Raw genomic sequence first — 18,734 nt, 5'->3', positions numbered from 1 at the left:
CAGCGGTCAGCGAGAGCCAATGAAACAGTCAGTGCGGGTGTTGCTAAGCAACTCCTGTACATAACAACGAGACGATACAAGTTAAAAATACACACACGTGCAGGGTAAGAAGACCAAATCCCTAACTGACACTAACAACATACTACATTAAAATCAAAGGGAGTTGGTTCCACTGGATGTTGACTTATAATTCTGATGACAATCGCATAGTTTATATAACGCTAGGTATTATTGAACTCTATCTCAAACATAAATACCCTATACATGTGTATAAGGGACACCTCTTACAGCCCACTTTAGGTCTCCAGTGTTTTTTGTAAGCACTACTATAAGCATCTTAGTAGTCTGGCATTATACAAGATAGGGCCCATATACAGTATATTCTGGCAGTGTTGTGGGTTAGTGAGTTATGTCTTCTAGATTTTTTATGTTTTCTTAGTTTTTGATAGATTAAAAATAATTGTCACCAAGAGGTGTCCCTTATACACATGTATAGGGTATTTATGTTTGAGCTAGAGTTCAATAATATCTAGCGTTATATAAACTATGCGATTGTTTATATATCAAATTAAGTTAATTATAAATATATGTATACAGTACAGTATATATGAATTTATATACTAAACATGCACTTACTATATACACATAATTATAGTTTAAGGAATACAGTGCACCCGGAAAGGATTTACAGTGCTTCCTTTTTTCCACATTTTGTTATGTTACAGCCTTATTCTAAAATGGAATATATTATTTTTTCCATCAAAATTCTGCACACAACACCCCATACTGACAACATGAAAAAAGTTTTTTTGAGATTTTTGCGAATTTATTAAAAAATAAAAACCTAAGAAATCACATGTACATAAGTATTCACAGCCTTTGCCATGAAGCTCAAAATTGAGATCAGGTGCATCCTGTTTACATTGATCATCATTGAGATGTTTCTACAGCTTAATTAGAGTCCATCTGTGGCAAATTCAGTTGAGTGGACATGATTTGGAAAGGCACACACCTGTGTATATAAGGTCCCACACTTGACAGTGCATATCTGAGCAAAAGCCAAGCATGAAGTCAAAGGAATTGTCTGTAGACCTCCGAGACATGATTGTCTCAAGGCACAAATCTGGGGAAGGGTACAGAAAAATATCTGCTGCTTTGAAGTTCCCAATGAGCACAGCGGCCTCCATAATCCATAAATGGAAGAAATTTAGAACTACCAGGACTCTTCCTAGAGCTGGCCTGCCATCTAAACTTAGTGATCAGGGGAGAAGGGACCTAGTCAGGGAGGTGACTAAGAACCCGATGGTAACTCTGTCAGAGCTACAGCATCACTCTGTGGAAAGAGGAGAACATTCCAGAAGGACAACCATCTCTGCAGCAATTCACCAATCAGGCCTGTGTGGTAGAGTGGCCAGACAGAAGCCACTCCTTAGTAAAAAGCACATGGCAGTCTACCTGAAGTTTGACAAAATGTACCTGAAGGACTCTCAAACCATGAGAAACAAAATTCTCTAATCTGATGAATCAAAGATTGAACTCTTTAGTGTGAATGGCAGACATCATATTTAGAGAAAACCAGGCACCGCTCATCACCAGGCCAATACCATCCCTACAGGTGGTGGCAGCATCATGCTGTGAGTCAGTATAGAGGGAAAGATTAATGCAGCAATGTACAGAGATATCCTGGATGAAAACCTGCTCCAGGGTGCTCTTGACCTCAGGCTGGGGCGACGGTTCATCTTTCAGCAGCACAACAACCCTAAGCACACAGCCAAGTTATCAAAGGATTGACTTCAAGACAACTCTGTGAATGTCATTGTGTGGCCCAGTGAGAGCCCAGACTTGAATCTGATTGAACATCTCTGGAGAGATCTGAAAATGGCTGTGCACCGATGCTTCCCATTCAACCTGATGGAGCTTGAGAGGTGCTGCAAAGAGGAATTGGCGAAACTGCCCAAATATAGGTGTGCCAAGCTTGTGGCATCATATTCAAAATGATTTGAGGCTGTAATTGCTGCCAAAGGTGTATCAACAAAGTATTGAGCAAAGGCTGTGAATACTTACTGTATGTACATGTGATTTCTTAGTTTTTTATTTTTAATAAATTTTCAAAAATCGGAATTTTTTTTTTCACATTATCATTATGGGGTAATGTGTGTAGAATTTTGAGGGCAAAAAATCAATTTATTCAATTTTGGAATAAAGCTGTAACATAACAAAATGTGGAAAAAGTGAATCGCTGTAAATACTTTCCGGATGCACTGGACATTAATGAGTCTCCGAATTAAATAAAATATACCTGTTCACATTAAGCATGTATCTTTAATTCACACACATTAGTATAGTTAAATAAAAAGAGTTGTCAGTGAAACTGGCTATAGTTGGAACGTAAGTCGTCCTTGAGGTGGACTGCAGTGCGTTTGACATCACCACAATAACCATGTGATGCCGTGGTGATGGTAACTCACGAGTCATGCACATGCGCCCTCTAAGTAGGAACACACGTGGCCGGCGGGCATTCCATCCAAACTGGAAGCCCTGATCAAGCAAACATGCAGGTGTAAAGCAAGCTGGCATGTGCTCCATTATAGCCAGAAGATACTATTTAGTGAACAGGCAGGTGGAACATAAGCATGAAGCAAGGGCACTTGCTCCTGCGACGTCCACCTGAGATCACAATAAGGCTTGATTAAGGATAATTTTTCAAATTAGAGCTATAATATATGCTATATTTAAGTTTATCTTGATATAAAAATATAATAGTGACCCAGGATCACAATCAAAAGTTGATCTGGGTTCTATCATTAAATCAATCAAATATCAGTGGAATTAATTAAGAATAAAGTTAATCCCTATTAGATGACAAGAGGAAGTGAGGTAACCTATGTTAGCGGCGGGTCACGCCGGCTCCTTGACGTTGCTAGGCAATGGGGCCAGCGCGTCACTTCCGCCGCTAACTCCCTGCTCCCGGCTGGTTGCCTAGCAACCGAAGACACTGGGCGTCCGCTCGGCACTGCAGTCCCGGCTGTTACTAAGCAGCTGGGACGCCGCTCGCTGCGCGCCAGCTAACAGCTGGCTAATTTGGATCTGGGGCTGGGCTGTCTGCTGATTGGGCTACAGGGGCTTTTTATGGGAGCCAGATTAGAACAGCCCCGCCAGTGATAGATTCTTGTGGAGCTGCTTCCTGCCCTGGAGTGTTCCTGTACTGTGATCCTGTGATCCTGTGAACCTGTGATCCAGTAGTCCTGAGTCCTGGTGTCCGGAGCCTGTTATTGGAATCTATCCAGCTTTCCAGTCCTGTAAGCCAGTGCTTGCGGCCTCGGAGTCCCTGTTCATCTGCGTGTACCTTTACCGGTGTTGTGAGTAGCGGCTTTGCCGCACCTTACGGCCTTGTCCATATCATTCTCTTTATTTTGCATTTTCTGCGGAGGTTTCCGCTATAACTGTCCTCGCCGGAATACGACGGTGTCTTGTTTGGCATTTGGACAGCGTCGCTTTTGTTACAATTTGTCTTGGTGGCCGTGCCGCACATACTTTTGTTGTTAGTGTTCAGTAGTTGCCCCTAACTCTGTGTTTCTGTTTTATTTAGAGGTTCCACTTGTTCCCGCCCCATCTCGGTTTACGCCTTGTCTCCAACTAAGACCGGGGGACATCGGAGTTGGGCAGACCTAATCCACCCTTCAAACGCGGCTGCCATGGGCCCAAGCAAACATAGTCTCACAGGCGCAGACTGACCACGTGGGGGAGACAACAGAGTCAGGGTTTCGGTAGGGGTTGCTGCTGAACTCCGTTCCAACTGCAGCATCACGTTCCTGTACTTGGAGCTTATCCACTCTGTCTCTTGAGTTCCAAGTACAGTGAACGTAACACCAATCTGGATATAAAGATAGTTTCAGTGGCAGCCAGATAATTACTTTGGATCTGGAGACCAGTACAAAGCTTTGCTGCATCCACCCAGGAAAAGGACCAACAGTAAGTTACTTTGACCAAACCATCTGATTCTTCCATTTTAATTCCAGCTATTATTTTATTGGTAAATTTTGTAAAACTTTTTGTGAAATGTTTTGTATTTACAATATGAGGTATATAAAATTTATCCTGATAATGGATGTTCATATTTGTTAGGTCTATATAAGGTCTATTGAGGGCTCCACTTCAATTATACTTACAGATAAAGTTGTCATAGTATAATCATTATTTCCTTTATATCGTATATGTATATTTGCCCTCTTGTGTAAAAACATAAGTGACAAATTTTCATGGCTTTACAATTTTGCATCTCTGACCACCAGGCCATAAGAAGTACAAAGAAGCCCCGTTAATGATCCATTAGCTGGATGTAGCCTATTTGTACAAAAAAAAATTCCTGTCTCCTACTACTTTTAAGATTCACACATTGACACCACAGGAAAAAAAACACATTGTCCCCCACAGAGAACAATAAAAAAAAACTGCCCCAAATCGGAAATTAAACAAACACATTATTCCCCACAGGAAACACACACACACACACACACACACACACACACACACACACACACACACACACACACACACACACACACACAGAAAACAGACACATAAAAATGTAAATAAAAACACATTGACTTCCACAGAAAAAAAACATTGACATCCACACAAAAGTAAATAGTAAATAATAAAATCACAGGTATTAAAACTAGTCATGTACACCGGAATTTTTTTGTGTTTTGTGTTTTGGTTTTGGATTCGGTTCCACAGCAGTGTTTTGGATTTGGACGCGTTTTGGCAAAACCTCCCTGAAATTTTTTTGTCGGATTCGGGTGTGTTTTGGACCCCTCAAAAACAGCTTAAATCATAATTTCCACTCATTTCCAGTCTATTCTGAACACCTCACACCTCACAATATTATTTTTAGTCCTAAAATTTGCACCGAGGTCGCTGGATGGCTAAGCTAAGCGACCCAAGTGGCCGACACAAACACCTGGCCCATCTAGGAGTGGCACTGCAGTGTCAGACAGGATGGCAGATTTAAAAAATAGTCCCCAACACTTCCGGTTCTGGGTGCATGGCGTGAGCAGCTCCCTCTCACAGCTCCGCTCCGTGTCCGGTTATAATTAAACCTAACACGGCTGCAAAGCCTCCCAGAGCTCCCACCTTAGGCTCAAACCCTCGCTGTCTATCCACTATGGACAAATTCGTGACATCCTCCCAGCTGCAATATTCACAACAACAAGCGCTGCGGCAGGTGAAGCGTGCTGTGGATCCCAATATGGCGCCTTACACAGACGTGCAGACGGCGTCTCTGGCCAGCAAGAAGTCAGCTGCGAACATGGGACCCGATGCACTACCTAACCCCCTCCGGCCACCCAATGCCCCTCTCACCTACGCTGACCTGGTTGACGCTGTAACCTCCGCTGTGGGGCCGCTTCTCTCTCAGGCAGTGAGTGACATATCTGAACAAGTACAGCAGCTCAATGTTAGGGTGTCAGTAGCTGAAAACAGAATAGGATCCCTTGCCCATTATATGGCTGATGTACAATCTGAGTTGAAGCGCTTGGAGAGAGAAAATGACTCACTTATTAACCGCATTGAGGATATCGAAAATCACTTGCGACGTAATAACACGCGGGTGGTATGTCTGCCCGAATTCGTCAAAGGTCCCAATCTGGAAAAATTTGTTAAGTATACACTACCTCAGCTACTGGGTATCCAGGATCTTTGCACAGATATGATTATTGAACGCGTTCATCGGGTAGGCCCTCCGCCACGCCAAAATGACTCCCGCCTGCGAGTCACGCTTTTCAAGTGCCTCAGCTACACTCATAAGCTTGAGATATGGAAAGCCTCTCGGAAAATCCCTGTGATCAACTGGGAAGGGTCCAAGCTGCGGATATTCCAGGACTTCTCGGCTGAGCTAACGAAAGCGAGGAAAGCTTTCTCACCCATCTGCTCCAGGCTTGTGCGCAACAAACAGAAGTTTGCCCTGATTTATCCAGCAAAGTTCCGCATTATGACTTTCTTTCTCCCTCTGATGCCGCTGACTTCCTGCGTTAATTATGATTCATCGGGCGACATCTCAGACCGGGTCCCTTCAGCAACCCCCCCGTGATATGAGCAGCCTTTAAAGTTCAATCGCTCTGTGACTCTTATTTAGCTCTCACCACTCTACCTGTCTGGGCACGGTCGGTGCTCATGCTCCGGGTAGTATGTTAGTAGCACTTCGGTGCTTGCACTTTTGTTGTTTTATTGTTTTACTCCAGAAGTCGAGTGTCTACTCTCGTTCTCAGTCTACCACGCTGCGCGTGGACCTTTTCCTTCTTATCTTTCTCTTCTCTGTCCCTGTTTTCATGTCTCTGTGCTCCCCCTTCCTAATGTTTCCCCCTCTCCCATTTACCTGTGACAACACTTTCAAATGTACAAGCATGACTACTGTTTCTTTCAATAAGCCTGTGTATGGATTATATGTCTCACATGTTAAAATTTTATGTCTAGCTTAAAAATAGGATCCTGTAGTGTAGGTGGATTCAACTCCCCTGCAAAGAGAAGAAAACTGTTGGTCTATTTTAATTAAATGAAGCTTGATTTGATATTTGTACAGGAAGCCCATTTAACTCCCCCTGAAATGGTTAAACTCCAGATGCTAGGCTGGAAGCTCCTTGCCTCGGCATCTTTTAATTCTAAAGCCCGTGGTGTGGCCATACTTATTAAGTGTAACATTCCTTACTCCATACTTCACTCATTCTCTGACCCAGGCGGTAGGTTCACTATCACTAGATTAACTCTGCATTCCCAAGTCTACACTCTCAGTAACATATATGCCCCCACTGTTTATTCAAAGGACTTTTTTCTTACACTTATTGCTAAATTAATTCCATACATGGACGAGCCTCTTATAATTTGTGAAGACTTTAATCTTATCTCTGATTCCTCATTAGATAAATCCTCCCCCCTAACCCCCTTAGACCTACCAAAAAGCTTGCCTAAACTGGGTGTTTCACAGTTCACCTCCCAGTTGTCCTTAGTGGATATATGGAGATCCTCTAATCCTACCTCAAGGGAATATACCTGTCTCTCAGTTGCCTATGGTACCTTTTCTAGAATAGACTATCTCATGGCATCCACGACCTTGTTCACAAGAATAACCTCAGTGGAAATTGAACCGATCACCATTTCCGATCATGCCTTACTATGGTTTGAAATGGACACATCAGATTATCGACCCTCCCAAACTCCCTGGCATTTCCCAACCCACCTCATTTCCTCTCCAGAATTTAAATCCCTGCTGTCTAATAGCTGGAAAAACTTTTCAGCTGATAACACTACTAGTGCTAAATCTGACCCTCCCCTGTTTTGGCAAACCGCCAAGTCAGTCCTCCACGGTAGTATCATTTCTTATATGTCCAAATTGAATAAGGCCTATGCGGCCTCGTACCTCTCCTTGCAAAACACCCTCACCACAACCATCTCCGCCTTCCAACGTAACCCTAACCCAACAACCAAATCAGCCTACATTTTTGCCAACACCCATTTCACTGAATTCCTCAACAAGAGAGGCAACAAATACTTGTACCGTATGAATTATCGCTACCACCGATTCGACAATAAAAAGGGTAAACTCCTTACTAATATATTAAAAGCTCTAACCCTGCTTCGGAAGTCCACCCTCTCCGTCAATCGGACGGTTCCATAACTTCCTCAAATAAACAGATAGCAGATACTATGAAAACTTTCTATTCTGACTTGTTCTCTCCTCCTGACTCATCTCAATCTCCCTCTCTCTCTTCCTCCTCTGACCAGACCATGGTATGGACATCCCTGCCGCTCCCTACTATTTCGGCTGAACAACGGGAGGTCTTGTCCGCTCCTATCACACCTGGAGAGGTTTCACGTGTTATTAAATCATTAAAACCAAGTAAGGCCCCTGGGCCAGATGGGTTCAGTGGTAGTTTTTATAAGGCACTACATTTGGAGATCTTGTACACATTAGTAGCCACCTTTAACCATATCCTTCAATCGGCAAAAGCCCCTCTGTATTTCAATTCTGCGTATATTAAAGTCCTTCCTAAACCTGACAGAGATTAAACAATGCCAGGCTCATACAGGCCTATTTCTCTCCTCAACTCTGACTATAAGATACTAGCGAAGATACTAGCCAACCAGCTCCAGGAGGTGCTACCTTCCATCATACATCCTGACCAGACAGGATTCATCCGGGGCAGACAGTCGGTCCTTAATGTAAGAAAGGTGATTTCTGTGATCCAACATCTCCAAAATTCTCAAGGGATCTCCCCCCCAGGTGTGATAGTTTCATTAGATGCGGAGAAGGCCTTCGATCTAGTGCAGTGGCCCCATTTGTTTTCTTGTATGTCTCGCTTTGGTTTCCCCTCTTTCTATATCTGCTGTATCCAAACTCTTTACACTAACCCCCCCTCCCAAATCCTTTGTAATAGACATATGTCGGACTCTTTTACTATTTTCAGGGGAACTAGGCAGGGGTGTCCCCTTTCCCCCCTTCTGTTTGCCATGGCCATAGAACCCTTAGCAATTGCCCTTCACCGTTCTAATGACTTCAAGGGGGTCCGGATATCCACTCAAGAGGTCAAGTTATCATTATTCGCAGATGACATGTTGCTTTTTGTGACTGATCCTTTGCATTCTCTTCCAAAGATTATGGTACTGGTGTCTTCCTTTGGGATGATCTCCGGACATAAAGTCAATGTAGACAAGTCAGTACTTCTACCTATAGGCTCTTTTTCTCTAGACCTTTCTTCCTCCTCTGTCTTTTCAAATTTTAAACTCTCATCATCTTTTATTAAATATTTATGTCACAACTGAGGGCCTGAGCTGACGGGAGGCAGCCTCAGTTGTAGGGGCTGAGATGTACCGGAACCTGGGAGGTTGTATCAGACCCCTGGACATGTAAGTAACATGAATAATAACTGCCCGAAGGCGTGACCACGACAACTTAGATAAAAGTCAATGATGTTTATTATGACAACTCCGCATCACAGCAGCAATAAAAGAAAACGTAAAAGTCAGCAAAGAATAAATACAGTTCCTGAGTACTACAGCATGGCAGGAGCCACAGGGCACTGGTAGTGTGAGATAGTTCTTATGATCTTCTAGATGGAAAGTCCTTACCAGGCCCGGCTGTAGCAATGGAGATAACCCAGGATTATACCAGCTGGTGTTCCAGGAAGAGCTGGGTTGCTGAAGGTAAAACAGCTGCTGTGGATACTGGCTGGAACCAGACTGTTGTTAGCACGGAGTGGATACTGGCTGGAACCAGTTAAATAATAAATGAACTTTGGGAGCGATGAAATGTGAACTGAAATGTAGAACTTGAGAGCGGAGAAATAATAATTCCGGTGGAGAGTGGTAAAGTGTAGAAAGGACACCGGCCCTTTAAGGGAAGCTGTACTCTGCTGGAAGCTGAGGCTGGAAGCAGGTAGTGTTGTAGCTGGAAACAGATGAATCCACAATGGATTGGAGAGTCAGGCTACACCGCAGGTGGAATGCTGGTGCGGGTCTCTATGGTGGAAGTCTTGAGACAGGAGCTGGAACCTGGAAGACAATCATAGAAGAGAGACAAACAGGAACTAGGTTTGACAACCAAAGCACTGACGTCTTCCTTGCTCAGGTACAGCTTACTTATACCTGCAGCAAGGAAGGGGTTGGCTAGGCAATTATGCAAATCAACAACACAGACAGCAGATTGGTGGAAATGATCAGATGACAGAATCCAAGATGGCTGCGCCCATGCAGACACTTGGAGGGAAGTTTGGTTTGTAATCCATGTGGTCTGGGAAACAGTAATGGCGGCGCCGGCCACCGGAGACAGGAGACGCCAGGCTGATAGATGCACATTTAACCACGCGGGCACAGCGGAGGCCGCGGCTGATGAAAAGACCACTCTGTATGTGGAAACTCAGGAACAGCGGAATCCGGTCCTGGAACGCTGAGCCCGCCTTAGGAGGCATCTGAAGGGTAAGTAATGGCGTCCAGATACCCGGATCGTGACAGCACCCCCCCCTTTAGGAGTGGCCCCAGGACACTTCTTAGGCTTTAAAGGAAACTTTGCGTGGAAATTTCGGACCAAGGCAGGAGCATGGACGTCAGAGGCATTGGTCCAAGAGCGTTCTTCAGGACCATAGCCCTTCCAGTCAATGAGATACTGAAGTTGACCGTAACGGTGACGTGAGTCCAGGATCTTGGCCACTTCATACTCAACGCCTCGTTGAGTTTGGACTTTCGGAGTTGGTGGAAGTGAGGAATGAAACCGATTCAAGATTAGCGGTTTCAACAGGGAAACATGGAATGTCCTGGGTATTTTTAAGAAGGGAGGTAACTGGAGTCTGTAAGCAACAGGATTGATGACTTGATCAATTTTGAAAGGACCGATGTAGCGAGGTGCAAACTTCATACTGGGAACTCTTAACCTCAAATTCTTCGTGGATAACCATACCCGATCACCCACCTTGAGAGCAGGAACTGCTCAACGCTTCTTATCCGCAAACTTCTTGTACCTGAACGATGCCTTGAGCAGAGCTGATCGTACGCTCTTCCAGATATTGGCAAACTGATGCAAGGTGATATCCACTGCGGGAACAGAAGTTGCTGGAAGCGGTTGGAACTCAGGGACTTTAGGATGGAATCCAAAGTTGGTGAAAAATGGTGTTGAAGAAGATGAAGAATGATACTGGTTGTTATGACAGAACTCGGCCCAGGGAAGTAATTGAACCCAGTCATCTTGAGAGGAGGACACATAGATGCGGAGGAAGGCCTCCAAGTCCTGATTCACCCTCTCAGTTTGACCATTGGTCTGAGGATGGTAAGCCGTGGAAAACTTTAACTTGACTTGGAGGACTTGACATAAACTTCGCCAGAATTTGGCTGTGAATTGAACTCCTCGATCTGAGATAATTTCTTCTGGAAGACCGTGGAGTCGGAAGATCTCTTGTATGAATACTTGAGCCAACTTGGAAGCTGACGGAAGACCGGTGAGAGGAATGAAGTGTGCCATCTTGGTGAACCGGTCAACTACCACCCAGATGGTATTGAACTTGTTGCACATGGGCAAATCTGTAATAAAATCCATCGACAAATGGGTCCATGGTCGACGGGGAACAGATAGTGGAACCAGTTGCCCCGCAGGCGACTGGCGGGATACTTTATGTTGAGCACACTTTGGGCAAGATGCAATAAACTCCAAAACGTCCTTTTTCAGAGTTGGCCACCAATAGGACCTAGAGATAAACTCCAGGGTTTTTTGGATACCTGTATGTCCGGCAAAACGGGAAGCATGGGCCCAATGCATGAGCTTCTTCCTTAGTGTCGGCTTCACAAAACTTTTCCCTGATGGGGGCGTAGAGTCCATCCCTACCGTGGAGAATGCCAACGGATTTATAATAGGATGCTTGTCTGAAGACTCTGACTCATTTTCTTGCTCCCATGAGCGGGAAAGGGCATCGGCCTTGCGATTCTGAGAGCCCGGACAGAACTGGAGTTTAAAGTCGAACCTGGAAAAGAAAAGTGCCCATCTGGCCTGACGAGGGTTGAGACATTGTGCGCCTTTTAGATATAGAAGGTTCTTGTGGTCTGTAAGGATGGTGATTGAATGAGAAGCTCCCTCCAACAGATATCTCCACTCCTCTAGAGCGAGCTTGATGGCTAGCAACTCCTGGTCGCCAATGGCATAGTTGCGCTCCGCTGGGGAGAACTTCCGTGAGAAGAAACTGCAAGGATGTAAATGACCATCTTTAGCCCTCTGAGATAACACCGCTCCTACTCCAACGGAGGAGGCATCCACCTCTAAGATGAAAGGAGAGTCGATGTCAGGCTGTTTCAGGACAGGTGCAGAGATGAACCTCTGTTTTAAAAGATATAAAGCTTGCATGGCTTCTTCAGACCACTTGGACGGGTTAGCACCCTTCTTGGTGAAAGCAGTAATAGGCGCCACAATGGTGGAAAAGTCTCGTATAAACTTTCGGTAATAATTGGCGAACCCCAAGAACCTCTGGACCCCTTTGAGGGTTAAGGGTACCGGCCAATTCTGGATTGCTTGTAGTTTCTCAGGATCCATCTCTAGTCCGGAACCGGACACAATGTACCCTAGAAACGGAATGGACTTGACTTCAAAGACGCATTTCTCTAATTTGCAGTAGAGATGATTGACACGGAGACGGGACAGAACCTCCTTTACCCAGAAACGATGTTCCTCTAAATCGTTGGCAAAAATGAGGATATCATCTAGATAGACCACGACATGACGGTATAGAATGTCTCTGAAGATCTCATTGACGAAATGCTGGAAGACAGCTGGAGCATTGCTCAATCCGAAGGGCATGACGAGGTACTCATAATGTCCGTCACGGGTGTTAAATGCGGTCTTCCACTCGTCACCCTCACGGATCCGGATGAGATTGTATGCACCTCTCAGGTCCAGCTTTGTAAAGATGGTAGCTCCGCTAACTCTGTCAAAGAGCTCAGTAATCAGGGGTAAAGGATAGCGGTTCTTGATGGTAATGTCGTTCAAACCTCTGTAGTCGATGCACGGCCGCAGACCACCATCTTTCTTCTTTACAAAAAAGAAGCCTGCGCCGGCTGGAGAAGAAGAAGGTCGAATGAACCCCTTTGCTAGGTTCTCTTTAATGTATTCCTCCATAGAATGTGTCTCGGGGAGAGACAACGGATAAGTTCGGCCTCGAGGTGGAACCTTCCCTGGAACGAGATCAATCGGGCAGTCCCATTCTCTATGAGGAGGAAGGATATCAGCAGAAGCTTTACTGAACACATCCGTGAAATCTTGATATGGAGGAGGTGGAACATCAGACGACCTGGGGGAGGAAGAACAGACAGGCAACACTTTAAACAAACATGTCTTAGTACAGGAGGAACCCCATGCCAGGATTTGCGTAGTCGTCCAATCAATTGTAGGATTGTGAAGACGGAGCCATGGAAGGCCCAGGACCACAGGATGTGTGGCTCTTGGAATCACTAAAAATGAAATAAGTTCGGAATGAAGAACTCCCACTCTCAGACGAACTGGTAGAGTCCTTAGAGAAATAACTGTATCAAAAATTTTACTGCCATCCACAGCAGTTAAGGAAAAGGACGAAGGAAGTCTCTCGGTGGGTAGGGACCACCGTTTAACATAGGCTTCAGTAATAAAGTTCCCAGCTGCTCCGGAATCCAGGAGGGCAATGACGTTCTGATAACGTTGAGCAACTTGAAGCGAGACTGGGAGGTTACAATCTTGAGGAGATGGAGAGGAGATCATTACTCCTAGCCGGCCCTCTCCTTGGCGAGCTAGGATTTGGAGTTTCCCGGACGTTTGGGACAGGCATTAATGGTGTGAGACGGAGCTGCACAATACAGACAGAGAAACTCGGAGAGACGTCTTCGGCGCTCAGCAGGAGTTAAACGGGAACGGCCAATTTGCATGGGTTCATCTGTAGTTGGTGACAGTTGGCGAGGAGGAGGAGTAGAAGATTTTGGAGCAGATGATCTTCCACGCTCAGTTGCTCTCTCTCTGAAACGCAAGTCAACTTTCGTACAAAGTGAGATTAGCTCATCTAACTTGGAGGGTAAGTCTCTGGTAGCTAACTCATCTTTAATACGCTCGGATAAACCATGCCAGAATGCAGCATACAGGGCCTCGTCGTTCCATGCCAGTTCGGATGCCAGGATCTGGAACTGTATAAGATATTGTCCTACAGTACGTGATTCCTGGCGTAAACGGAGAATCTCAGACGAAGCTGAAGTTACCCGGCCTGGCTCGTCGAAGATGCGCCTGAATGTTGACACAAATGCAGTGTAAGAAGATAGCAGGGTGTCGGACCTCTCCCATAACGGTGATGCCCAATCAAGGGCTGAGCCACTGAGAAGAGAAATAATGTAGGCAATTTTTGTACGGTCACTGGGAAAATTGCCAGGTTGTAGCTCAAACTGAATCTCACACTGGTTGAGAAATCCCCTGCAGAATCTTGGAGATCCGTCAAATTTTGCTGGCGTTGGAAGATGAAGACGTGGAGCAGAAATGGGTAAGGTGGGTGGGGTTATAGCTGGAGTCACTGTGGTTGACGCACCAGACGCGCCTGATCCACGGAGAGTTGTCTGAATCCCATCCAGCCGAGTAGAGAGATCCTGGAGACAGCGGATGATGTGGCCCTGTGCAGCCTCCTGATGTTCTAGTCGGGCTGCCAGTTCTTGCATCGGCCTGGCCGCTTGATCCTGGTCTCCGGCTGGATTCATTAGGTCAGTGCTTACTGTCACAACTGAGGGCCTGAGCTGACGGGAGGCAGCCTCAGTTGTAGGGGCTGAGATGTACCGGAACCTGGGAGGTTGTATCAGACCCCTGGACATGTAAGTAACATGAATAATAACTGCCCGAAGGCGTGACCACGACAACTTAGATAAAAGTCAATGATGTTTATTATGACAACTCCGCATCACAGCAGCAATAAAAGAAAACGTAAAAGTCAGCAAAGAATAAATACAGTTCCTGAGTACTACAGCATGGCAGGAGCCACAGGGCACTGGTAGTGTGAGATAGTTCTTATGATCTTCTAGATGGAAAGTCCTTACCAGGCCCGGCTGTAGCAATGGAGATAACCCAGGATTATACCAGCTGGTGTTCCAGGAAGAGCTGGGTTGCTGAAGGTAAAACAGCTGCTGTGGATACTGGCTGGAACCAGACTGTTGTTAGCACGGAGTGGATACTGGCTGGAACCAGTTAAATAATAAATGAACTTTGGGAGCGATGAAATGTGAACTGAAATGTAGAACTTGAGAGCGGAGAAATAATAATTCCGGTGGAGAGTGGTAAAGTGTAGAAAGGACACCGGCCCTTTAAGGGAAGCTGTACTCTGCTGGAAGCTGAGGCTGGAAGCAGGTAGTGTTGTAGCTGGAAACAGATGAATCCACAATGGATTGGAGAGTCAGGCTACACCGCAGGTGGAATGCTGGTGCGGGTCTCTATGGTGGAAGTCTTGAGACAGGAGCTGGAACCTGGAAGACAATCATAGAAGAGAGACAAACAGGAACTAGGTTTGACAACCAAAGCACTGACGTCTTCCTTGCTCAGGTACAGCTTACTTATACCTGCAGCAAGGAAGGGGTTGGCTAGGCAATTATGCAAATCAACAACACAGACAGCAGATTGGTGGAAATGATCAGATGACAGAATCCAAGATGGCTGCGCCCATGCAGACACTTGGAGGGAAGTTTGGTTTGTAATCCATGTGGTCTGGGAAACAGTAATGGCGGCGCCGGCCACCGGAGACAGGAGACGCCAGGCTGATAGATGCACATTTAACCACGCGGGCACAGCGGAGGCCGCGGCTGATGAAAAGACCACTCTGTATGTGGAAACTCAGGAACAGCGGAATCCGGTCCTGGAACGCTGAGCCCGCCTTAGGAGGCATCTGAAGGGTAAGTAATGGCGTCCAGATACCCGGATCGTGACAATTTAGGCATACTCATTCCTGGTAGGACTGATGCTTTGTACTCACTAAACTTTACACCCATGATCCGTAAAATAGACATGCTCCTCTCCTCATGGAACCCCTTGCCCCTCTAACTATTGGGTAGGTCAGCTGCAATCAAATCGTTTTTTTTCCCCAAATTATTTTACCTCATACAGATGTTGCCCATAGCCTTGCACAATAGAGATATTTTGTCCATCAAATCCCTTCTTTCCCATTTCATATGGAAAGGGAAACGCCCACGGATAGCCTATTCTAAATTGATTCTCCCCAGATCCCAAGGAGGACTCGGTGTCCCGGATTTTAAGGCTTACACCCTAGGAGTATTCTTCAGATAGGCCAGTGATTGGCTTCTATCTATGTCCACATACTCTGACAACTCCCTGGACTTGGCGGTTTTCCACCCCTTCTCCCCAGCATCTACTGCATCTTAAAGCCTCAGCTATCCCCAGAGAGATATTCACCAATATTCTCTTTCGAGACACCTATTTTTGTTGGATTAGCATCCATAAAAAGTTTAAAAAAGAATTCCGGTATTCCCCCCATCTCACGATATGGGGTAATCCTGACTTCTCTCCCTCCCTCTACAATCAAACAAACATATTCTCTACCCAATAGCCATTTCTATTTCTACTTACAACTTAGGCATTACACCCAATCCCTTCCAATACCCTCCCAGTCTATGTCTTCTCCTAAACCAATTCTCACCACACTTCAGGCTAATATAGCTAAGCCCTACAGAGTGAAACATATTTACTTACATTTGATAGACTTTAGATTTGGTATGCCCACTCATGCTGAAAACATTTTCAAAGCCTGGAAAATAGATATTCCTACTCTCACGGATAACTCAGAGAGATCACTAAAGGTATATACTGCCTCTTTGTCTTATTTGAAATCTGCCTATCTCCAAGAGATTCACTTTAGATTTCTTTATAGATCCTACATGGCGCCTGCACAAAGGAAATATATGGTGGTGGGAGAATCAGGATGTTGTGTAAAATGTGGAATTTCTAATGCCAATTTTTTTCACTATTTCTGGGAATGCTCCAAGATACGTAGATTCTGGAACAAAACATTGCTATATATAAAATCAGTCATTGGTATCCAGTTATCGCTTGACCCCTCTGCATGCCTACTCTTTAATTTTGAAGATTGGCCTCTCCAGGGGAAATCTTCTCATATAGTTCCCTTTCTGATTTCAGCCTTAACCTTAGTGAAGAAATTAGTAGTAATTCATTGGACGGGAAAATCCGCCCCCTCCATCCAGGAACTCCAGCAGAAACTGTTGCAAAACCTGTATTTTGACATTAGATCCCTCCTTTTAGAAGATTTGTATACTATGCGCTCATTTCACAGTAAATGGGATCTCTTCATAGAAGCACTGAATGAAGAATCCAGCTCCTTAATTCATCAATACCTGGGTTCACATGGTTGGGGTAGGGCGGTTTCGCTTGGTCTCCTTACGAAATAATTCATGTATATGTATACTCTAAGGTCTCCTGCTGGGGTTAAACACCCTTGAGTTAATTTTTGACACTGTACTTAGACCTTCACTTTTCTTTCCTCATTGTACAACAGCAAGCCTTTTCCATATGCATTGATCCTTCACAAATGTATTAATATAAGTTGTACCTCCAGTGCTATTACATGCTTGCCTATCTATCTGATTCTCCTCACCCCCCCCCCCCCCCCGTCATGTCTACGGTTGCCTTACCTTTAATTTTATTATTATAACGTTATCATTGTGTCCCTCAAACACCAAGGTTATGCCTATTGTTTATAGTGGATTGGGACATTTATATTATGTTATATTATGTACTACATCATTTTCCCAGAAAAACCAATAAACAGTTGTTATTAAAAAATTAAAAAAATAGTCCCCAAACAGCACATGATGCAAAGAAAAAAAGGTGCAATGAGGTAGCTGTGTGACTAAGCTAAGCGACCCAAGTGGCCGACACAAACACCTGGCCCATCTAGGAGTGGCACTGCAGTTTTCTAGCAAGAGAATGAGTGCTTCCATCCTCATGTGAATCTGAACCACTAGCCATGAACATAGGCCAGGGCCTCAGCCGTTCCTTGCCACTCCGTGTCGTAAATGGCATATTGGCAAGTTTACGCTTCTCATCAGATGCTTTTAATTTTGATTTTTGGGTCATTTTACTGAACTTTTGTAGTATACTTGACGACACAGAGGTAGAGCAATGGACTACTGTACCATACTGCTATATATGTATATATATATATATATATATATACTGGTGGTCACAGCACATTCTGCACTGTCCCCTCCTACTATATACTGCGCACAACTAAAATGCAGCACAAGTATGGATGCATAGTATACTTGACGACACAGAGGTAGAGCAGGGGACTACTGTACCGTACTGCTATATATATATATATATATATATATATATATATATATATATATACTGGTGGTCACGGCAACATTCTGCACTGTTCCCTCCTACTATATACAGTGCACAACTAAAATGCAGCACAGGTATGGATGCATAGTATAATTGACGACACAGAGGTAGAGCAGTGGACTACTGTACCGCACTGCTCTATATATATATATATATATATATACTGGTGGTCACAGCAACATTCTGCACTGTCCCCTCCTACTATAAACTGTGCACAACTAAAATGCAGCATAGGTATGGATGCATAGTATACTTGACGACACAGAGGTAGAGCAGTGGACTACTGTACCGCACTGCTATATATATATATATATATACTGGTGGTCACAGCAACATTCTGCACTGTCCCCTCCTACTATATACTGCGCACAACTAAAATGCAGCATAGGTATGGATGCATAGTATACTTGATGACACAGAGGTAGAGCAGTGGACTACTGTACCGCACTGCTATATATATATATATATATATATATATATATATACTGGTGGTCACAGCAACATTCTGCACTGTCCCCTCCTACTATATACTGCGCACAACTAAAGTGCAGCATAGGTATGGATGCATAGTATACTTGATGACACAGAGGTAGAGCAGTGGACTACTGTACCGTACTGCTATATATATATATATATATATATATATATACTGGTGGTCACAGCAACATTCTGCACTGTCCCCTCCTACTATATACTGTGCACAACTAAAATGCAGCACAGGTATGGATGCATAGTATACTTGACGACACAGAGGTAGAGCAATGGACTACTATACCGTACTGATATATATATATATATATATATATATATATATATATACTGGTGTTCACAG

This window comes from Pseudophryne corroboree, chromosome 12 (assembly GCF_028390025.1).
Source record: "Pseudophryne corroboree isolate aPseCor3 chromosome 12, aPseCor3.hap2, whole genome shotgun sequence".
Taxonomy (NCBI): Eukaryota; Metazoa; Chordata; class Amphibia; order Anura; family Myobatrachidae; genus Pseudophryne; species Pseudophryne corroboree.
Note: the sequence above shows the minus strand (reverse complement) of the source record.